This window comes from Peromyscus leucopus, chromosome 4 (assembly GCF_004664715.2).
Source record: "Peromyscus leucopus breed LL Stock chromosome 4, UCI_PerLeu_2.1, whole genome shotgun sequence".
In the NCBI taxonomy this organism is placed as follows: Eukaryota; Metazoa; Chordata; class Mammalia; order Rodentia; family Cricetidae; genus Peromyscus; species Peromyscus leucopus.
This window is the reverse complement of record NC_051066.1, coordinates 20411366-20436725: the sequence shown is the minus strand read 5'-3', so window position 1 is coordinate 20436725 and position 25360 is coordinate 20411366. Positions and strand designations below refer to the sequence as shown.

Genomic DNA, 25360 nt, shown 5'->3' with positions numbered 1-25360 from the left:
TAAGGTCGGGGCATAAAGTATGACAGTTGTTTTCAACTCAAGCCTCACTTTAAAACCATCTGTAGAGATCTAAAAAACACAAACAAGTGGGTAGACCCCCAAGGATACTAAAATCAGTTTCTCTTGATAATTAGGCCCCAGGCACCTGTATATTGTCAACACTCCACCAGTCATTTTGATGAGCAGCCAAGTCTGAGAACCACCTGTGTGGGGCGAATTCCCTGAAGAGGCTGGAGGCTTGGCACAGTAGATCTCCATGCGGCAACTGCAGCACCACCACAGGTGCAAGGAAACCCTGTGGGTGCCTGCCATGCTGTGCAGAAACTGTTTCAGTTCAGCATCATCGTCCTTGTGACGAGTGTGAACTGGTTCATCTTTACCACAAAAATAATGATCTGATTTAAAGAAAATAGACAAAAGAAAGAAGTAGTATTTATGTGCTTGCTGTTAGCTTATGAATGGCTTTGTGCAGCATCAGCTAGGAGGGTGGGGAAAGGCAGCTCCCCACGGGCATGAACTGGCCTTTTGTCCATATAAAAAGAGAGGGAAAGGCAACTTTATGAGAGAGGAAGCAGTAGAGGAGAATATTGGGAGGAGCAGGCTCATCAGATCAGTAGGAACATAGAATTAAAGTGACTGACAACTATTTATGATGAAATTTGGGAGCTAGGCAGCAGAGTGGAGTTTTCTGAGCAGGGTAGTGTTTTAAAACTCTGGTGTGACTTTTCCTGGGGAGATGTGAACTAATGTCTCTTCATCCCAGGTGGGGCACGAATGACAGAACAAAGCAGCTGTGCTTGTTCTTGTTTAGTGAACCAATGAATTTACTGAACTTGCTAATGGGGGCCTATGTGACACAAAGGCAGCCTCATGGACCAAAGTCCACCTTCTCATGAGTGAGGACTCATGGATGTTATATCCCCGGAGCTCACTTCCCAACTTCCAAGTAGCTGTACTGGCTGCAGTCTCCTACCCCCAGGAATTGATTACTGATTATATATATTTAAGGTGAATTTTCCTGAACATGTATCAGTAGCACCTTGGATTTGGAAAGTTACATTGACTTCATGAGTCTCTGTTTCATTTATTTCCCAAGTCTTTAGACCCTCCCGTTCACTTCTAAGTGGGCATGTTTTTATTAAGAGGAAACAGCTACAGAACATAATCCTATGAATACTATGTTGTATTTTGTAATGGAAAAAATAGCACTCAAGGAGGAGGTGTTACAGGGTCAATAGTTTGAGAGTTAGAAACACTGAAGGTTCTTAATAAGACCTCTCATAGTGAGAGGGCTGAGGTATTTTTAAAACATAGTTAACCATAATTGATAAGTGTTGCTAAATGATGAGATACAAAATAGCACATGGGTTGCCTTCAGTGAGCTAGACTAAGGCAGAGGTATCAAGATAAGGAAAATAGGCAAAAAGAGTTTCCTCATGTTAGGAAAACGAGAAACATAATTACATACTGGGTAGTTTTAAACAGAAGAAACCCTCCTTAGTTCAGCAATTGAGAATACAATGGAAGGAATGGAGTGACCTCTCTAGATTTCTGCTTCAAGTATCTATACAGTCTGTGTCTTACTTAGGCTGAGCTGTGTAGAGATATCCCAAAATGAGCTCTTAAATATAAAGATGAGCCACCTTCTGTCACCTATACAAGGAAAACCTAGGCGATATAAGTTCTGTATATTTAATATAATCTGTTAAGCAAAACATGAGACAAACAGAAACATGTACAGAAAAAAAGAGCGAGAGAAAATATACATGAATATATGTGGCTAAAAATAATTAAAGATGCCAAAGGAATGATGTTAAGAGAGTTGTAGTCTATAAAAGTACATGGATGCTGATGTTTTATTGGTGCAGTTTTCTTACATTTTAATTACTTCTTTTATTTTGAGATTATAAGACAATTACATCATTTCCTCTTTCTCTTTCCTTCCTTCTTGACAATACTTTCATATAGGCATCACTAATACTGCAATAGAGCCTGACCTTCTCTAACATGACTACCTCCTAGCTAGTTCCTCTTTTCAAATAGGATGGCAATTAGAAATATTGAGGATTAGAGATTCAGTATGTGAACTTGGAGTAATTATTAACTAAGAATAGACTCTGAGAAGGGAAAACGGGAATATGGGAAGAGATGCTGACAATAAGTAGATTTTCTTTTGAAACCAGTACAGTAAATAAATTCTATCAATGAGGAAGCCACTTCCAGATGTATCTGCTTTTGTAGAATGCATTTAGTATAACAATAACACAAGAATTCAGGTTAATCCCCACAGTTCAGTGGTTGTGTTTGTCTGTATTTCATCTGTACATTCACCCCGTTACATACACTAAATTAAAAGCATAAGGATGATGTGGAGACAGTCATGATATTCACTACATACAAACATATTTTGTTATAGAAGAAATAGCATAAAAACATGAAATTATGTTACAACCTGAAAAAATAAAAAGTGCCCATTAGTACTCATAATGTAACAGACCCAGAAGAACAAAATTAAGGCATCAGCTAAGATAAAAATAGGTTGAAATAGGACAAAGTAGCATGTGAGTTTCACATATCTGATGTGCAGTGACAGGGAAAGCTAGAGTATTTCAGTGTTGCTGCTGCTTATGTGTTGCCATAGCCAGGCTCAGTCCAAGGTGGCACACATCCGAGACTGCCTGTGCTTTCAAGATGCACTTCTTTCCAGGTTGCTAGGCACAGGCATATCATTTCTAACACACTCTTACACAAACAACTTTCTCATACTTGCTTTGCATCCTTTCTACCCCCAACAGAAATCTATCTTGTTCTTTTATTAGCTGAGCCCTTGTTTTTAATATGTACTCTGAAGGTTAAATTCAGTAATTCTGGACCCAAATTGCCTTAACTGGCAAAGCCTATGAGTGTTTCTGAAATATTCCTTCATAGCTTCTTAGCCTGCAGATACAGCTACCTCAATTTCATCATTTTCTCTTTACCAACTTAATTGTGGAAGTATTCCAGGGTCATTTATCACTTAAAGTTTTATATAACAAGCAAAGGATGAAAATCATTACTAAATATATAAGCTCCCCAACAGTCTAGTCCATAAATTTATTTAAATTACACCCATCAATATGTTTAGCAATGGTTATTCAATCTGCATTTCTTGCCTTAATGAACATAGGAAGTAAATATTGACTGATTTTTTAATGTTTCATCATTTAATAGCCATCATCATAGCTTTGAGTAATTGAAACTAGTCTTATGTGAAATTCCATAAGCACTTATAGTCTATGTAGTAGTCCCTGACCTCTAGTAGTTTATGATATAAAAAGGACACTTGAGTTGAAATTCCTGCTTACCACACAGGTGGATTAAAGTTCACATACTAACCTAAAGCATAGAACATGGAGTTCATTTTTTGTTTTTGTTTTCTGTCAAGGACTCATACTGAGTATTTTCACTGAAATAGGAAGAGTGAAAGACAGACAGGAAAGGAAAAAGCTCATTCAGAAGGCTGGTGTGTAGGCAGTTGAGTAAATATGAGGACTTTATTTAATGCTCTCATATACTCAGGCTCTTTCATCTCCCTGTCATCTTGCAAGAGGAAAACCAAGACAAAATAAATGAACCACTCCATAGAAGCCACTAGGAATTTAGAGTTAGAGATGCTTGGATTTGGGTTCCATCGAAAGGAAGCTATGGGAGAGAAGCTGGGGGGAGAAAGGCTTACAGACTTCCCTAAGTGCAACTGAACTAGAAAGATTGTTTTATGGGTAGGGCATTTGAAATGAGGGGCATTTTCAGAAAAATCGAACAGGTCTGGATTCTGAACAGCTGCTTCTCTTGTCCATTTCTTTTCTTAGCTGTTGATCTCTGTGGAATTTCTTCCTTTATTTCTCTGGATCTGAGTTTGGTTTTTGCATAGAAATAATTTGAGAGTAAATGAATTCCATCTATCCCATCGCTATGAACAAGTACCTCCAAGGATGGGGTAAAATAGAGATACTGTAAATTCTAAAATACATAAAATTACCAAGCCAGAACATTTTATAGTTTTGCCTTTCAACTTCCAGAAAATCTGTACCTAACCAGTGTTAAGTACTTCCATTATTCATGCTTTTTATTTTAATTTTTGTAGTAGGTTCTAGAAATATCTCCTTGTCATTTACTTATAGTTTTACCTGAGAGCTATTCTAAATCTAAATCAGTGCCTTTGAAGATTCTGAGTCAGTATCTTGGCTACTACTTGGTACCTGAGTGTAAGAGATTTTCTATACAGAGTCAGTGTTATGACAGGTGCAAGGACAGAAAAATCTTGCCTGAACTTTCAGAGTGATAATTCATGAAGTTAAAGAGTCAATCATCCAACATTTGTTATTAGTTCAATAAAAAATAAGCAAAATATTTGAGGATTTCACTGAAAAAGACATAAGGAGAAGTAGTTAACACCTTTATTCCCTAGGCATTGGGGAGCACAAATTAAAATCAGCATAAGACACTACTGTCATCTAATTACAGTGGCTGGGGGGGAAACATATTATCCAGTGTTGGCGAGGATGTGAAAAAAAAAACTGGAACTCTCATATATTCTAATACTATGGAAAGGGGTTTAGCTATTTTAATTGTTCTTTTCATAGAGTCACAAAATTATACATATTTAATTACTTATTATATATTTATTTGCATTAACACATCTGTATGTGAATGTTTATAGAAACTTTATGCTAAATCACCAAAAGAAGAAGGCCAAATGCTCTCTGACAGGAGTAAAAACACACAAACAATACAATAGAATACTTCGGTACCAGGAAAGAATGGACTATTAATGCCAACAGCAAACTACAAAGTCTGAATCTGTGAAAGAAGCAGGCACTAAAATGCCATTCTTGTGTGCTGCAGTCCCCCTTCTACTACACATCCCTGGGAGGGAAAAGTGTGGCACTGGAGCACATCAGTGTTGCAGAAGATGCAGGCAGTAGAAGCTTCCTTAGGAGTTGAGACTCGAGAGGGCTGGGTGGTACTGGCAATGGTAATTGCTATAGCTGTACTGGAGTGGGGGCACTTGTCAAACCCAAAGAACTTAAAGCAGAAAGAAATTTGATCAGTTGTTAGTAAGTTAGACAATATACCCATTCTCCCCATTATAGCTGGAAGATTTCCTGTGTCCCAGCCAGCCCGCGGTCTGTACAAATCTCTCCTGCTCAGGTCCCCCAAGTAAACACACAGAAATTTATATTAATTAAAACTGTTCGGCCATTAGCTCAAGCCTATCACTGACGAGCTCTTACACTTAAACTCAGCCCATTTTTGTCAATCTATATGTTGCCACGTTTTCCGTGGCTTTACCTGTATGCCATTACATGCTGCTCCCTGGATGACAGGCTGGTGTTTCCTGACTCAGTCTTCCACTTCCCAGAATTCTCCGTGTCTGTTTATCCTGCCTATACTTCCTGCCTGGCTACTGGCCCAACAGCTTTTTATATATCAGCCAATCAGAGCAGCACATTCACAGCATACAGAACATCCCACAGCACCCCATCTCCTTCAGAACCAAAGCCAGCGTTGGTTTGCTTTGACTAGAACAGTACTAATTATTAGACATGTCAGAGACTATAAACACTTATGAGTGATTAAAGAAGTTGTAATGACTAGTATAAATTTGTAATATTTTACATTCTGTGTTATAATTAGTGATGAGGAACAATCCACTTGTCTTAGGGCTTCTAATGCTGTGAAGAGACACCATGACTATGACAACTATTACAAGGAAAACATTTAATTGGGGTGGCTCGCTTGGTTTCAGAGTTTTAGTTCATTATCATCATGGTAGGGAGCATGGTAGTGTGCTGTGAAGTAGCTGAAAGTCCTACATCTTGCAAGCAACAGGAAGTCGACTGTCACACTGAGTGAAGTTTGAGTAAAAGAGACCTCAAAGCCCACCCCCACAGAGACATACTTCCTTCAGCAAGGCCATACCTACTCTAACAAAGCCACATCTCCCAAGAGTGCCACTCCCTTTAGGATTATGTTGGCCAATTGCATTCAAATTATCACACCAGTCAATTAATATTCACCAAGAGTAAGAGAATGTGTCAGGTACTGAAAGAGTTGCTAGTAAGTATAGTTTAACTTGAACACTGAACCAGAGAGCTGGACTTAGTTAAATGAGCAAATGTATATGTTTTACATGAAAGAAATTTCAAGCTAATTATTTATTTCAAAGCCACCAAGAAAGCATTACTCCACTGTTCAGATGAAAGCTCTGATGTTTAAGCTACACATTCCTTTTAAACCATGTAACCTATGGCAACTTGCTTGAGTGCATCTCCTCATTTCTCATCAAGCAAATGGCAATGATACCACTTCTCTCATGGTGTGTGGCTTTGAGGAGTAAATGGATAATGGATGTGAAGAATTTAGATGAGAGTCTGGCACACAGAAAGCATTTGATCAAAGGTCAGCTAATGTTATTCGCCTTTCAATGTAAATGGATGTTATTTGTATTTTGTCTCCTAGTTTCTGGGTAGAAGGTGATACTCCATTCCTCCTGTTAAAGTCTGTACTTTAACAGGGTACATATGCAACTATACAAAAATACACATGTGTATGTAGTATATGTACAGTTCATTGGACATATAGTATAATTAAACAACACAAAACAGACATTAGGAATGGTTGTTTCCATTTAATTCCAGTATAATATTAGAAAAGTGATCATTTTTAAAAGTCCAAATATTTTGGGTAAACAGTGAGTTGATTGGGGGAAATGGCTTATTGCACCATTTTATGTTGGTGTTTTCACTTGTGCCTCCACAGTGAATAAAGGCAGCAGCCTCACTGTTCTCAGATGTGGTACTCATGTCGTTCACACAATCCTCATGCAGATTCCTCTCATCTGTTTCATCTGAGTAAGGGTGACCTTTCACAATCTGGTCAGAATTACAAAACCTTCCCTCACTGCTACTAGTGAATAGATCATAAGCTTGTAGCACCCATAAAAGTCAGACTTGCTGTCAAGTTGAAGAATTTGGGTCCAGTGCTCATGTTTCTCTTTTCCTGTCATGGGAGAAAGATAATTCTTCTTAGGAGAAAGACAAGATGTACCATAAGAAAATATGAAAAATAACCAGTCTTAGCCCAAAAAGCTTTAGCAGCTACATATTCCAAAACCCAACGGAATGGATAATTTTGTGTAGCTAGTACAGCTGTATAGGTATTTCCCCCCATAATTTCATTATTGAATCTATAAAAATCACAACAATTTGAAGTTACAGAAATTTGAATTTTATCAGAGAATAATGCTGTCTAGCCCTACCAAAATATAATTTTTACTCTCTGACAGAGTCTCTGTTTGGCTATGTATGTCAACTTTTATTGAAATAATAAACTTAGTTAGAATATTGAGATAAAAGTTTATATGTTGGCATTAAGACTAGATTTAATTAACTGATTGTAGGTTCTTTATTGAATTTAGTAATTAAATGTTTATTAATATTATTTATATATAGCATATAATATAAATAGTATAAATACACACATATATTATTTTATGATAAATATTGATTTGGAAGAATCACAAAGTATTATTTGCTATGTAAATTCACCACATTTGGAAAGGCATGGCCACAATGATGTGGTAGTTCCACTTCAGAATTCCATACATTAGGAAAATGAAGGTGTCATCTGTCTTCATTTCAGCTGTTCCAATATTGTTAAGCACATAAAAAGAAAAAGGATTATATGGTGCAACTTGATTGAAGCACACAAGTGAACACATATCCTAACAGAGGTGCACTTTAAGTCTAAAACAGTAACAAAGAGCAAATCAACCTCTAAAAGTTTGCACTGTTGTTGCTGTGATCTGCATGCTGTCATGTCTTCCTGCCTCCCAGAAGCAATACAAGAGATAGTTTAGCCATTTGAGATGCTGACCTATATCCCTTAATGTGATTATCACAGCTAGCCCATAACCTGACTGTCTCCTTGCCTCTTGTCATTTGTAAGATTTGAGCTCAGCATATTCAGAGAGAAATGGTGAAGACGAATGGTGAAGAGTGGAAGTGTATAGAACACTCAGGGTAATAAGTCCAACTTATTAGTACTTTTTTTTTTTTGTCATTTTGTGCTTGCTTATCCCCAGCTCCAGAAAACAAGCAAGTAAGCTCAAGTTTGACACTCAGAACTAGATTTAACTTTATGTGACTCAGTTCAATATTTAGTCCCTTTACTTTTAAGTGTGAATAGTAAAAACTCTTGTCTCTGGGTTATGTTGACTTGCATCATGATCTTGAACATTGATGTTTTAAGTGCATACTGTTGAAATTGTAATGTGACAGTAACTTATTGAACTCTTCCTGTATACAGTGTACATAAATTCTTTGAATTTCAAGAGTATATGATGGCAGGCTAAGCATGGAGGTGTTTAAGATAGGGACAGAGAGGAGATTCAATGAAGGTTGCTTGATAATTATGGTAATCACCATTTAAGCATTTTCTTTAGAAAGGTGTATAACTATCAATAAACATCAATTTCCCATGTTTTACTTTCTGTCCTTAAATAGATCATTACCTCACATATTTAATAGTTATTATTTTTTAGGGGGGGAAGTGGGGATGGGCTAGGGAAACTTTTTGTCTAAGTAGACTAAGTTTCTTTACACTAACAGCTTAGTGTAGTTTTGTTTTATCTCCAGTTAGAAAGTGCTCAATAAAACCCCATTTAGAAAATCAAAATTGAAGAATGAAATATACAAATACATTATCAATGTGCAGATCTAGATTTTATACAGTAATCTTTAATTACAAATAATAAAATAGAAAGGAAAACCTGACTTTAATAAAGTAGTGAGACAATTTCTTTTGTAAAATTATGTTTCACAGAAACAAGAAAACTTTCTAAATAAGAGTTCGCATGATTATTGATGTTGAAACCATGCTAGGACAGTCTTACATATAGACTTTCTGAGTACATCCGTGAACTCTTGCCTCTACACCATAGAGAAAGGTGGAAAAGAGCCTCACCGTATACCTAATGCCTCAAAACCTCTAAGACAGGCACAGAAATCTGCCTCCAGAAGCCCTCCACATGATGCCAGTACTGGACAAAATTTGGAAGTAAGTGTCTAAGTTGTTGAATTTGCTGAAATGTGCAGGTTGGTGGAGAAAGCAGTAAGTGGTGCTATAGCAGTAGAGATGATAGACAGATGTGCAGAAGGCATCTTACTGGTATCACCAAATGACAGTATGATGTTTTTAATTAATTACTTCCCAGCATACTGTAAAGTGACCTATGCTTGTCATATAGATGCCTGGTCAAGTAGACAAAATGGTTCCATTCACAGCTATAATGTGAGGCCAAGGGCATTGGGACATAGATTTTCCTTTTCATTGCACAGCTGCCTGGACCACAATAGAATTAATAATTTGCTAATTGGGTATGAGCATTTAAAGTCATGTAAGGCTGAGTAGTTTTATTATAAAATGACATTCTGCTCTGGAAGGATAAGACCAATGTAAAATTTTGCATACAGACAGGACTGCATTGTAAAATTTAAAGGCAAGTTCTCAGATGAGACATAAAAACTATCTACTATGTCTCCATTCTGGCCTTGAATTGTCATTTCCTCAGCTACTTATGACATCAGGAATTTACTCTAAGATCCAAGATCCACCTATACCACTCTTGGGCATGTATCCAAGGAATGCTCAATCATACCACAAGGGCACTTGCTCAACTATGTTCATATCAACATTGTTTGTAATAGCCAGAACCTGGAAACAATGTAGATGACTGTCAACTGAAGAATGGATGAATAAAATGTGGTACATATACACAATGGAATACTGCTCAGCAGAGAAAAACAATGGCATCATGAGGTTTTCAGGCAAATGGATGAATCTAGAAAAAAATCATCCTGAGTGAGGTAACCCAGACTCAGAAAGACAAACATGGTATGTACTCACTCATAGGAGGATACTATATATAAAACAAAGATTACTAGACCGCTACTCACATCACCAGGGAGGCTACCTAGAAAACAGGACCCCAACAAAGACATAGGGATCGCCCAATGACAAAGAAATGGATGAGATCTACATGAATAACATGGATGTGAGTGGGGGTAATGAAGGGCAAGGGTTGAGGGAAAGAGAACTTAGGTGAGCGGGAGATCCCAGCTGGATCAAGAACAGAGAGGGAGAACAAGGAATAAAAGACCATGATAAATGAAGACCACATGAGAATAGGAAAAAGCAAAGTGCTAAAGAGGTCCACAGAAATCCACAAAGATATCCACACAATATACTGCTGGCAATGGATCGAGAGACAGCCTAAACTGACATACTCTGGTGATAGCATGGTCAAACACCCTAATTGTAGTGCTAGAAACCCCACCCAATGACTGAGGGAACCGGATGCAGAGATCCACGGCCAGGCCCCATGTGGAGCTCCAGGAGTCCAATTGGCAAGAAAGAGGAGGGTTTGTATGAGCAAGAATTGTTGAGAGTAAGGTTGGATAAAGCACAGGAACAAATAGCCAAACAAATGGAAACACATGAACTGTGAACCAAAGGCTGAGGAGCCCCCAACTGGATCAGGCCCTCTGGATAAGTGAAACAGTTGATTAGCTTGATCTGTTTGGGAGGCATCCAGGCAGTGGGACCTGGTCCTGTACTCAGTGCATGAGTTGGCTGTTTGAAACCTGGGGCTTATACAGGACACTTGCCTCAGCCTGGGAGGAGGGGACTGGACCTGCCTGGACTGAATCTATCAGGTTGATCTCAATCCTCTGGGGAGTCTTTGTCCTGGAGGAGATGGAAATGGGAGGTGGGCTGGGGGAAGGCAGGGGAGCAGAGGGAGGGGGGAGAACAAAGGAATCCGTGGCTGATATGTAAAATTAAATTAAATTATAAAATAAAAAAATAGGGAAAATTTTCCTAAATTTCATTTATCTGATTCTGTCTCATGATTGTTACCAGGCTATAAACTTTTTGTCTGGACATTGGAAAACAAAACAAAACAACAACAAAAAAGATCTAGCCACTGTCTCAAAATATTTATATCTAGGAGTCTTATGTTGAAGTCTGGAAAACTTTAGAAGAACTAATGGTTTTCCTATTTCTAGTCATTGAATCTTTGTAAGACTTCACTCATTTTTACCTTGAAATGGACCAAATTTCTGGTCTCCCATGTTCTATAATGTGTGAAATCCTGTAATCACATTTTGGGCTGTATATTTCAGAGGATTGAATCCCTCAACATCACCCTGGATGTACTATTGCCTGCTTTATGTCCAAACAGACTATTTAGAAGTCATATTAAGATGAAAGACTGTACAAAAAACAACACATGAAAATTCATGATCATGAGTTGTAACAAAATAAATGCACGCCATTGGAATGAATGCTGGCCATAGGAATAAGAGCAAGATCATAGACAGAGCAACAAAGCATTAGGGCAAACTCAGAGTTAATTGAGATGCAATCCAAGATGGATGTGTTGCGGTTTTAGTGCATTTGACTTTTGAACACTTTTCAGATGATTTAAGGGATAAACGGCATGATAAAGAATTAGCCATTGTTTGCTGTAATTGAATACCCGAGAAAGCAGTGTACCTAAAATGCCAAGGTCTTAAATTAGTTAAAGTTTCTTTAATGTGTGTGTGTGTATCATGACCCCAAACTTTATCTCTTATTCAAATGCCTCTTTTAAAACAATGCAAAAAATGACAATAAAAAAAAGAGTTTCAAATTTGTATAATTAACTTTTCAAGGGCAAACATCAGGGCTTATGCTTCTCATTTTAATCTTAATTAAAAGTATTCCATTGTTGATTTTTTCTTACTTTTAATTTAAAAAATCATTTTAAATTTGTTTTTTCAGCTCATGTTGAATACGCAAATCAAAATGATTTCATCAGTCTCAGATTGGTCAGACATTTTCCAAAGTATGAAAAATATAGTAAGCTTCTTATAATACTTCTATAAAAATAATCAAAATATATACATTTGAACTAACAATCACAAGTCGTAATGTAGTAGAAAAATCTAGTTTAATGTTCTCTCTGTTCTGAGTGTAAATCACAGTGGGAATTAAAATTTTTATGAAGTAGAAATTCTGAATATTTTTAGACTTGAAGGAGCATTAAAATCCAATAATCTTTTGGTGCCAGTGCTTAACAAGGACAAATATCATGCATTTAAGCAAAAGGTCACCTGATTGAGAATGGTTAAAAGTGTTCTTCTGTATTCAGACGTCTGTAGTGTGCTTTTCTCCCAGCTTCTACAAAATGGAACTTAGCAGGGTTAATGACTATTTCTTGCAGGCTAGTTTGTCTGTTAAACATCATTGCAGCAATCTGTAGGGCAGATAATTTTAAAAGAGTAAATCATCTCAGCAGAAGTGCTTTGTAGAAAGTTGTACTCAAATTAGAGCTACCTCCAAATCCTAAGCATCTAATTAACATATGCAAAAGCTGTCATGGAGCAGGAGGCTAAGCTTGTAGTTTTATTCCTAATAGAGATCAATCTGTCACTGTAATATTTACAGCAGATATATAGTTTATTGCTATCAACATTTAAAATACTATAACACTTAAGATGTGTTCTGTTCATTTTCTGTTCATTGACGATGTTTTCACTTCTGCTAAGAATTTTGTCATAATGGATTATACCATCAACTGCTATATTTGCAGACCTTTCCTAGTGTGACACACAGGAAAAAAAGTCCATAGAGTAAAGACATTTGAGAGAATTTGGTAGTGTTAGTAATAATGTTCCTTCCTCATTTACAATGATAATGAATGCTGACTCATACCTCTGAAATTAAAGGTATATGTGGGAAGGTCAAGTTTTGCAGACTTGTAAAGGACATGTGCTTATTTGGATTTTAAAGTGTGTTTTATTAATAAGAGACACACTTTCTCTAAAATATTAATATTCAATCATATTGCATAGCAACAAATGGAAAGGATTTAATTGTTAGGCAAGATATACCTTCCTACATACCATCAGACATATAAGTAAATTTTGCAATACTGCAATAACCATCAAGTATGAACACATGTTAATTTCTTTGACTTCCTAGCAAGAATAAAGAGAGCAAGAAAGTACAATTGACCTGAATTTGGCAAATAGTTGAAGCGCTGAATCTTAAAATTAATTAAATGATATATGACTATCCTTGATCTTGATTCTCATCCAATTCCAATTAAACTTACACACACAGAAGTCTTATTTTATTTATTTATCATTTAATCCTTGAAAATCACACACACACACACACACACACACACATACATAAAATCTTAAAATATAATTTAATTATCTGAGTTAATCACTAAGCATTTGAAGGCTAAATAGTCAAGGAAAGTTTCAACTAAGTCATGACATATGGACAACAATGGAAGAATTGCGATGTTTGAGGAGCCACATTCCAGGTTGAAGTGTAGCAAAGGAATGTCTGGTATAGAGTGATCAGAGAGAGATGTCTGTTGAAGGCCCGGATCTGCAATAGTTTCAGAAACCATTGACACATTGAGGGTCTCTGTTTTACATTAATGTGAAGATTTATGGTATGTAATGAGCAGAGATGCACAAACACCAGATTAGTTTTCTGAATCTTAACATCTGCGAATTGTTTGAAGTGGCTACCTATTGGGAATCTTCTCTAATCATCAAGGTAGATTAATAAGAATGTAGGGGAATAAAATGGCTTATGCCTAAACAGTTGCATATAGAGTTCATCCACCTTTCTGAGACTGCATGAGTGGCATAAGGCAGAGTCAAAGGAAACTCAAGGTCATCTCATTACCATTGACAAGTTCAGTTTGCTTTCCTTTACTAAGCTGTTTATCTAGCTAATACTCATCACCAGAAAGATTGTTACACACAAGGTCCTCTTCAGTGATTTAAACTAACTGATAATCTATACAATATGGTTAATTTCACAATGGATTGAGGAAATTAAAAGTGAAATGAAGGTTAGTGCTAGTTAAAAGATTTGAAAGAGCTTACATCTTTTATTCTAATTTTGAATAGATGTAATTTTGCTTCTGGCTAGATGGAATAGTTCTGAAATTGACAATTTAAATTTCAATTAATCTCACTTTAAAGCTGTTTTAATAAAGTGTTTCAGTGAAATAGCAATAGTCCAGTAATATGAGTGCTGTTGTATCTAGGAATATGTAATCTAAAAGTGTAGATGAGTTTGAATTTTTCTGTGCTTTAAATTAAATTCCAGATCTTCCTTGACAATTAACATAAATGTATAAGACATATGTATACAGAATGTGCTATGAACAGGAGGACTTGGGCATATCTTGCTCATCACACTTACAAATCTACTGAGGAGAAAGTGAGTCAGGCTTGGAATTTCATTAGATATAAATACTAATACAGCAATTATTCCCTTCTATATTTGATTTAATCTGTATACTTGAGCACAATTTTAGATGGATAGAAATATAATCCATGTACAATGTGTGACTAAAAGTTAGAAGTATTTTTGCCAGAATTGTGCATTTTTTAAAATTAGATAAAATTAGTCACATACTGAAAGCTACATTAAATGTGTATTGCATTTTATTCTTGGAGAAGCAGTCTGAAGATAAAGATATACAACATTGAGAAAAATAAAGTTTTAAAAATAAAGAGAACCACAGGAAAAATTATTAAACAATAAATTATTTTTATTATTTTGTACAACTTTGTATTCTCTAATTGACTGTGATTCAGCTTCTATAAGAAGTTATAAAGTTAAGAATTGGAGTATGTATTCTAATCTGTCTGTCTTTAGTCATTTCCCCTGAAGGGAGATATTTATTTATAAAATGGAGTGGTCATTCCAGAAAAAGCAGAGAGGTTGATTTAAATATCAACTGCAACTTAGAAGAATGATGATGATAAGATTATTATAGGCACTTTAATCAGAGAAAGAGACAACACTTTGTTGTAAAACACATGAAAACTAGCTGAGAGCTCTCCCTAGACACATAAAGGTCATTGGCTTCTACACTAAGGAAAATGAATCCTTACCTAGAAGACACAATTATTTAAACTTCAAATGATACACTATTAAAACCTAAAATCCTGCTATAGTGTGTTCAGTTCATAATCTGCAAGTAAAAAGGGATATTATGAAAAACAAAATGAAATGGCAAGTCTGTGAGGAAAATTTCCAAAGCTATTAATTCACTTGAAATATTTTCTCTAACTCAGCACACCTTTTACTGACCACTCACCATGCACTGTGTTGCTTACACTCTTAGAATTCTATTTTGAAGTTTCAGAGTCTGGGCTATGCTAGTACAACTAGAAATTTGGCATAAGAAGTAACATATGTTACTGAGAAAGCCTGTTTTATCATGTGCTGTGTCTTTATAATCACCTTTCTTTGTCATTTACATATAGAACATTCATCATCCAATATTCATTTTTCACTTTGAATCATTCACTGTAGCAAGTTTGAGTATTAATCACAAAGAAAATACTTCTGGAAGAGCAAGGGTATATAGTAAGTTGTTGCATATCTCCCATCATTTCCTTGCGTCAAGGGATTACCTCACTCCTTTCTTATTTAAACATGTTATTTACTTAAATTTTGAACCATTCTGTATTTCATTGTCCATTTATCCATCTCCTAGATATACAGAGTAACCAATAGTCCATCAAAATACTGTCCTCTTTTGATTTGGATCCACAATTACTTTTTCTTATAGGTGATAATTTCCTTGAGATCACATTATTATCATAATGCTGTTGATCATTAATATTCATATATGGAAATGTATCATTGAAAACTTTTTGGTTTTTTATGAGAAACATAATTTTATTTTTACTACTATACTATAATGGAAAAAAAAACTCTGATAACACCATTACCAAAATTTACAGGTAAATATTTAGAATGTTTTCTTTATTTAATTTTAACATTAGTTTTCAATGAAAAAGTATTGTTAAAATTTCAATTATTTTTTAAATGAGTGGACATGTCTTTGTCATATTCCCTCAAGAGTCAAGGTAAGTTTGGAGACTACTGGTCTACCTCTGTTTAACCTTCCTGTTCCCTGTAATAATTGGGATCATCACCCTTCTTAGGTACTTACAGTGATAAGGAAAGCCATACAGTAGCCAAACCCAGTTATTCTACCAGTTTTCATTTTATTGCACTTGCTTCCAATATTTTACAGTCAGCTATTCACTTCTTTAAAGAGCCTTGTGACACTGTTCTAACCTGGTTTTACTGCTTTGTGACAGCTACTTTTTTCTTTCTTAGTTTTGTTCTTTTTCTTTTCACATAAAATTGTGCATTTACAGTTTCTGACAACAGTTTCTAGGTTGACATATGCCTTCCTTCATTGTGGTATTTATTCTCAGAATTTTGAAAATCGTTGCTATAAAACTACTTTATAGCATGAATTATCAACCACACATAATCCTAATTTTTCTTACCACTCAGTGGTTCATTCCTAAAATTATTTTAAAATATGGAAATAATTATACAACCAGAATAAAGCCATGAAAACAGCAACATACACTATCTTTGTTCTTTCTACTCTTTTTACTATTTAATATGTAATCCTATCATGCCATTCACATTTAAACAATATAAATAATATTGTTTCAAAAATACACTTTTATAAAAATAATTATTTCTGAGATGGTCCTGTCTCAACCAACCAGTTGATTTATCTTACTGATTATAAAAATCATCATAATTTTCATATTTTCTTTGACTTTTAAAGACCAGTTATCTTACTGGGGAAAAACCTTTTTCTGCAAATAGATGTGATATTGTATGTCTATTAAAGAATCTCTGAATATTTTATCTTGCTTGGATACTAATTGCCTTGTTGATCCATAGAGTTTAGTTCTGATTGTATCCTGACTTCAGGGAACTCTATTGCACAAAGATCTCTTACATTTTTATGTACTATCAAATAAGTTCTTTATGTAAATTCAGGATCATCCTCCATTATTTTCCTCTATATCTCATAGATTGTTTAGCTTTTAAATATGATACTTCAGGGGACTGGAGAGATGGCTCAGTGGTTAAGAGCACCGACTGCTCTTCCAGAGGTCCTGAGTTCAATTCCCAGCAACCACATGGTGGTTCACAACCATCTATAATGAGATCTGGTGCCCTCTTCTGGCCTGCAGGTGTACATGCAGGCAGAACACTGTATATGTAATAAATAAATAAACCTTAAAAAAATTAAAAAAAATATGATACTTCAGGATGAACATTTTAAAGATCTCTGCCTTGTCATATCTTAGTCTTGCCTTATCTTATTTACAAAATAACAATGGTTATGAATTGTGATTTGCCCATATAATAAAAATGATCAAGTTATTTTGGAACCCATGGCTTTAATATTCTTCTCAACTCAAGCAAAATAATTAATATATAGTACACACATAATAAAAAAATTGCCTGCAATTTGCATATATATTGTAATGCATTCCAATTTTTGTGTCTTTTCTCATCTCTCCTTTTCAAATATGGTATCCTCCTGGTATGTGGATACCGATACCATATACCATGTGATCTTTCTCAAGAGTGGATTCAATTTAAAGATGAGGCAATAAGCTTATAGAAGTAAATGCCATCACAAATTAAGGCCCACATTAATTCTTGCATTGAGACTGTTGGATCCAGTGTTATAGAAATTCTACAGCATTCCTTTCACCTATTGAAACCTGAAAATATCTATTTGGGCATTTTGGTTTAAAGTTGATTGTAAAGTCTTTGAATCACCAAATATGGTAAATAGATAATAAGCTTGCTGACATGGGTGATATGGTAGAATACTAAACAAGTAGGTAAGCAGGCATTAATAAAAACAGTGTGATAATTGGCATGCTGCTTGTTGACTCAGGCACCAGCTTTCTCTTCTGTTAAATGATGGGTGCTGAGGCAGATATTTACGAAGTCTCTGTAAGCACTAAATGCGGTGATTCTCATGATCATAGCCTACTGGAGCACATTGCAATTCAGTTTGTCTGTAAAAACCACAGGCATACACATCTAACTTATTTGGCTCTGAATAAGGAATTGATGCTAAGAATAGATTTTATGAGATGATGAATGTAATCTTCTTTACAAAATGAGAATCCAAAGTAAAGATTGGTTTGATTTAATGTAGTCAAACATCTGGATATGTGACTAAAATGTTTACTTTCCATATGGATGTTTAACATTGTGTGAATAATACCAGCTTTGGTTAAAAAAAAAAAGCTAAGCTCGTGTCAAAATATGTAATCATCAGTCTGACCTAACAAAAATGGTTAAACTTTTATTATTTTTTCATTAACAAATAAATATGATATGTACTTTTACCTTTGGTTAATAATTATATCTATACAAATATTTAACATTTAAGATTGATCTGATATATATCAGATTATATATATATATATATATGTATACATACACACACACACACATATATATATATATACATACATAGTTGTATATATGTGTGTGTATAAGAAAGCAATCCAGGTACTCACAGAAGAAAAACAGAAAGTTTTACAAAATGTGATTACATAAAATACATTTGCCTCTTGTATTTTAAGTTTTCCTTTATATTTCCCAATTTACTAAATCTTTGAACATTCACCCTTTCCTGGATTATTATTTCTCCTGTGACAGAATGTCACCTCAAACATAACAAACTATTACACTTGAAATTAAACAAAAATAAATAAGTAGATGTCAAAAAATAGCAACTTAATACAGAAGACAAGTTATCCAATCATTGTTTTTGCATTTCTTAGTTGATACTCTTTGACTTCATAACAAAAGAAAAAAAAGAAAAAAAACCCAAAAACTCAGAGTTCAATTTTGTTCCAGAGGAGTTTGAATGGTGGTTGACATTTCAGGGACTTCAATATCAGTAGACTGAAAGTATTGATTGCAATGGTAATTAATTTTTAGAACCAAATAGCAGGACTTTAAACTGTTTAGCAGAAAGCACGCAGTCCCTGATGGTCTAAAGAAATATAATTTAAAAGCTATCAATAGTCTGGGATTGTAAAAACTACTTTGCCACCTGAAGCCAATTCCATATAATTATCTTTAAGGCTTTAAGCTACATTACCATGAACCTCACATGAAAAGGGGTTACTATGCTATCTGATTGAGACTGTGTATCACCTTGTATGTTAAACCTCATTCCACAGTCAAATTAGATTTGGGGAGTGATTGAAAATTAAACCTACTCATATATATTATCAAATGATGCAAAGTATGAGGGCACTAAGGAAGAAGAACATTCTCTTTTTTCAGAGTTTTTAAATTCCTTGTGTGCATTGAGTATGATTCCAAGCACACATCAGAGACATAAAATTGAAGCAATAGAAGGAAAACACAAAGATATTTTTAGACATTCCCCAAAGACTTCTTTTCAGCTCTCAGACAGTACAAAATGAGTCAACACTTAAGGAAGCCAGAAATAATATAACGAGTCTGCAAAATTACAGCTACCTACAGCTCAGATCTTCAATCAAGTGATTGTTAAAGTCTCACTAGAAAGAGGAAAAAATATGTTCTCAGTTGAACTCACATAATAATTTTAACACTATTGTCAAAAGAAAAGAGTTATAATTAAGTATGCACCAGGTAGATAACTGTGTTTTTGCACCTTCCTAGTGATTAATATATATCCCTGAGGTGGTCTTCTTTGTGTGTTTCAGTAATAACCAATTGCTTTCTGCATATGTCACTGTCCAAGTCAGTGCTTGATGCTGCAAAGTCAATTCCTGTCTTCCTCAGTGATTTTAAATTCATAGTTGCAAACATTTTCTTTTCCTGACATAATTACTTTTCATCTGTAGGCAAATCATACTATGTGAACACATGGTATTCAGTCTTAAAGGTTGAACTGTGCATACCAGGGGTAGAGAAGGGCGTTCTACAATGACTACTGCTTGCAAAGAAAAATTTCTCTATCTTGACAAAAAAAACCTTTGGGAACAGACATTTTCTTTTAATTAATTTCTGTTCTGTGCAATACACCTGGTTTAAAAGCACACCTGCAATTCATGAGAAATCCCTACTGCTCAGTTATTACAAATACATATTTTAGACATTTCAGAGAAATACATGGATGGAAAAATTGCAACAACTTAAAATTTACTGGATAATAGCCTTATAGATTCTAGTAAACTTCATATTATATCTAAAGATTTAGTAGTATTTATGTAAAGATACATGTATATGTACATATAGGCATTTATACAGACATACTTGATAGAGTTACTGCTTTCTATATACATTATTATATTTATATCTATCTATCTGTGTTTATAAATAATATTCATATTCATCTATATACACCTAAGAAAAAATATATGTTTATATTTGCAAACATTCAGTCACCTACATGTATATCTTGTTTATAATATACTTTACGTGCACATTCATTTTTTAACATGTACACAAACATGTATATAAGTACACACACACACACACACACACACACACACACACACACATATATATATATATGAATACTTGCATAAGCTGTTGTCCTTTAATATCAGAATATTATCCTGAGACACACTGCATGTGCCAAAGTATATGATGGTTAAGTCCTTCACATTTGCCTATTTTGTGTACACAGCCTCCTGTAAACTTTTAGTAATCTCTAGTTTAACATAACACCTAGTACACTGTAACTACTATGGAAATATTTGTGGAATATTATTATTTATTGAAAAATGACAAAGAAGAAAATCCCTACATATTTAGTACAGATAGATTTATTTTCACACACTTTCGGACTCCAGTGGTTTAATTGGTGGATACAGAGCCCAAGTCCCCAGGAGTTAGAGCTGTGTGCAGAGGGATGTAGCTTTTTTTAATAGGTCTGATTTTTTTTTCAGATAGAAAGTTTTGTAGGAACTACAGAATTGAAAGGGAGAATTCCCTGTTGTATACTGAAAAAAAAATATACACAATGGCTTGACAATTTTTAGCAAAACTGAGTCTATGTGTGGAAGTTTGCTTAATTCTAGAGCATTTGTAGTTTAATATAATAGGGACTTAAGAGGCATGTGAGATCTGTGATACTGTACGTTAAAACTTGGGAAATTCTAGAGCAGTTGTGGATTAATATGTCAGGGTATTGGGAGACATGAGAGAATGTGGGTCTAGACATGGGAAGAAACTAACTTTTCAAGTCATCTTCAGCAAAGGGAGAGCAGGCAAAAAGGGTTAACTTGTTGGTTGCACATAGAAACAGAGGTTACCAAATAGGGCAATGACACAAGTTCCAAGTAGGAATCCCAGTTCTTGCATCACTGAGGACTACAAAACTGTGGTAGATAATGCATCAGCCACCACAGTCACACTAAAGGCTTTCCATACGGATCCAGTAGCAGGGGTCAGGGGCAAGGTGATGCCCATAAGGGCCTTCCAGAATCCTCATCCACCCTTCTGCCGAGCATTCAAGACGGGGAAGAAAGGAGATGTGCAATGATTAATTTACACAGAAAATAAACAGCAACACACATTTTTTGTTCCTTCTGAGCATCTAGAATCCATTGGAAGTGGTATAAGATTGAAAAACTGGGGTTTTGAAGAAGTGTTGGTGGAAGCTAGAAGGCAAGGAAATAAAATGGGCACCAGAGAGCTAGCTGCAAATCCATCATACCATCTCACAATGATGTCTTCAGAAATTCCCAGACTCTGTACTATGTCTAGACAAATCAGAGCAGGGCCCAGTGAGAGAGGACTTTTTTTTTTTCAAACTGCAACAGTTTAATGGACCTTCTTACTGCAGCATTCATTAGACACTTTCTAAATGTTCTTATATCTAAAAGCAAAACTAGCTCACACATAAAAACAACGTAATCCAGTGCCCAAACTTGGTGACTGACAGAAATCACCTCGGCTTATTTTTCCAATAAAAGAAAGAGGAACATGGTTCAGTAATTCAGTGTCGGGACGTTGGCAAATACTGTCTATGTCGTTTGCACAAGCCATGGAACCATAGGTGCTGGGCCCTTCCATGGTTTGGGAGGACAGAAGCCTCACATGTGGGGGCATGGCAGTAGCAAGGCACCCCACAAAGGTGCACAGGAAGGAAGTCTGAGGAACATCTACACCTCTGTCAAGTGAAGACAAGGCCTGCTTATTGCGGGCTTTGTTCATCTTAATAATTATTAATTTTTGGTGTTTGAAGTAAACATTTTTTGTTGTAAGGAAGGAGCAGTATGCCTTAACACATGGAAACCAACAGGTGCCATTAATACACACACTTCCCTTCCTGGTCAAGCAGCTTTCTCCTCCAAAACCTGTTTTCATGATTTCTGTTATGGTTCAGAAAAAGTAAAGCAAATGATTTCAAGTATTCAATTCCTATCAAAAATTGGTATCAAAAGTAATAAAGGACCTAATTCCATAATAATTCCATGTTTTAAAAAATAACTTAAGAAGCAAGAGGCCTGGCCCTTCGTGTGTACAAATCCTCTGGTGGAGCTAGAGTTTCCTGAGACACCGCGGAGTGGAGTCCGTGTTGAGCACCTCGATCATGGACCTCAGAGTCGGGAATGTCTCTGACACTGATGGCAGGGTATTGTAGGAAGCGGAGATACTTTTCAAGTTCATCCAGCTTTTTGCTATTTTGCTGAAGGCCTCTGAGCCAGGGGCTGTCATGGCTTCAAAGTCAACTAACTTCCCTTTGGAGATCTTTCCAGCCACTTCTTTACCACTGGCCATCAGCGCTCCCACAATGACTGAGTAGGCAATGACACTAGATCCTCGAGACAATGGCATTAAATTATAAAAGTAGTAAACTAAGGATAAGATTAAGTTGCAGACATCATCGGCCTCCCCGAATTCTGAGGAGAGGATCAGTACTTTTCCCTTTGTCGTCAAGTCTTTATAAAGGGCATGTATTTCGGCATGATACAGCTGCGTCCTCTCTTCTGTGGTTTGAGTTTCCACAGAAGACAGGATATTGCCAACCTTCTCTCCCGTGAGAGTGATGGTGAAGCCGTCATATTCCTTCCCTTGATCTTTGAGGCTGGGAACTTTGGTGTCCACAGTGAACCCGTCCTTCGTTTTAGTATTAAACTGCTTCATAATTGGAAGAAGGTCCTCCACTTTATGTACCTTTTCCAGGGCTTCTCTGACCTCCAACAAGCCCTTTGGGTTATTTGCTCCATGATAAACAAGAATTCTATCTTTAATAAAATGAAGTATTTTCTCAAAATATTCCAGATATCTCATATTAATCACCTGACCCCTGATTAAGTTGATATGGTTGTTGAAACCTCTGCTGAGACTTCGAGCTGGCATCTGATCCAGCCACCGTACAGGCTGGTCTGGATCAGCGATCCTTCTTCACTTGACGGCAATGTCGAACATGTCCCTCCACTGCATCAATCTGGTCTTCCCGTTCATGCGGACCTTTGAATTCGTCCAGGTCGGATGAACAGCCTGCATGACTTCCAGTGCCGCCAAGCCCATGGCTCTGTGTATCCTCTTGTTGGGCAGGAAACCAGGTGTTTCATACTGCATAAGTGAGCCCAGGTGGTCAGCTACACATATCAGCTCCTGTACTTCAGCTCTCGAAATTCTGATGTAGCACATCCTTGATGTGAGGCTGCAGGCCCGGCTGCTCTTCGTAGCCATCTATGAGAAAAGGTAGGTTCTTCACCCAGTGGTACTTGAAGCTGCCTGGTAGATCCGTGTCAATGTTATATTCCGTCTCGGGGTGGGGGGGTATCGAGGTGTGCGTGCAGATATCGAGAATATTCTCAGAGATACTTCACCCTCAAGTACTCTGGGGTAGCCTTCTGGCCGGGGAGAGGATCGTTCAGCATAACTTTTGTCTGTGCTTTAATTCCTTCATAAAACTGTCCCATTGCCACGTGGCTGAGCCCTTTCCTGTACTGGCACACTTCATTGTACGGCTCTAGTTGCAGGCAACGCTTGAAGTTCTTCAGGGCCTCCTGCAGGCTGCCAAGGTCGTAGAGCATCGTCCCTTGGAGCTGCAGGGTCTGCACATGGTTCTGGCTGAGCAGCAGGGCTTTCTGGAAGCTCTTAGTGGCTGCTTCAAAATTGCCAAGTTCTCTGTAGGCCTGTCCTAGACTTTTATATGCATCAATAAAGGCAACTTTCTGTTTCAGTGCTTCTTTGAAGGCCTCGACGGCTTCCTGGAGCATTGTTAAAAAATGCTTTATTGCTTCATCATAGAGACCACTGCTGACCAACACATAGGCAATAGCTAACTCTTCATTGGTGCTGTCGTCAGTAGCAAACGGGAATCTCTTCTGTTCTGCAATAGATTTGGCCTGGCTTGCACTCCGGGTACTGGTCCGCCCAGTCCCTCGACTGGCAGCCACCCCCCGCTGGGGCTTCCTGATGCTTCCAGTGCTGAAGTTCCTGCTTCAGCAAGGACAGCGGAGAGTAGTACTCAGTGGCCCTCGCGCAAGCCAGCGCCCCCAGCAGCAGCTGCAGCAAGCCAGCGCCCCCAGCAGCAGCTGCAGCAACAGCACCACCCCGGCGCCCGAGAGAGGACATTTTAATGTACGCTTATGTGGTTCATCCAGCTAATTCCAAAGGAGACATCTATCCTTGAGTCAAAGCTGTCGAAAAGTGTCACCAGCTCTGCCCTCTGCTGCTGGCCTGGTGCTCACGGCTGACAGCTTTCTGTCTAGAAGAAGCACTGGATTTCCTAGGACCATTACAGCAGCAATTAAGCAATCTCATGAAAAATTCATCTTGTAGGGTAGAAGTGGTGACAGTTCTGGTTTACTTAGGAGCAGTGGCCCTCCTGTTTGCAGTGTTGGGGTTACAATCCAGTCCTGACCCAAGCTGGAGAAGTCATGCCCCTCTGATTCAAAGCAAGCCTTTGGAACGGTTTCTGTCGAGTGTCTATGGTCACATCACTTCTACTTTTGCAAACTTGATAACTAGCAAACCAAGCAAGCCCTCACCAGTCAAAATACCTGCTCACATGCTTGTGAATGTAGAATCCTTGCTATTTCATCAAGTGGACACAACCTGACCAAGGGCACACTATCCTTTAAGGTTACATTACTAATGATATCATCCCCAACTAAAGATTTCTCACAAGAGAAACTTTTTGCTTCTAATTATAAAATGAGGATAGAACTAATTAAGTACTTGAAAAACCCAAAGGAAAGTTTATAACTTTTCTCTTAAATTTAAAATTGTGCGAATTTAAGAGACTTGAGATTAATTTTCAGAATCTGATTTTTTGACATAACATGTTATTACTGTTATTAGTGATAGAAAAATGTGATGGAATATGTGCTGTTTATAAAGATGTTTTAGGCCAGGATATATGTGTATGCTCATTTACATAAATGCATATTTATATGTATATTGACAAGGATGAAAT

The 25360-nt window shown here is 36.6% G+C and overlaps 1 protein-coding gene and 1 pseudogene across 5 annotated transcripts in view; one reads left to right on the top strand and one right to left on the bottom strand.

The window, feature by feature from the left end:
- The window catches only part of Lrp1b (LDL receptor related protein 1B), a 1927307-nt gene that overhangs the window by 97747 nt on the left and 1804200 nt on the right, over window positions 1–25360 (top strand). The window lies entirely within an intron of this gene.
- LOC114692828 lies at window positions 22285–24569 on the bottom strand (annotated as a pseudogene).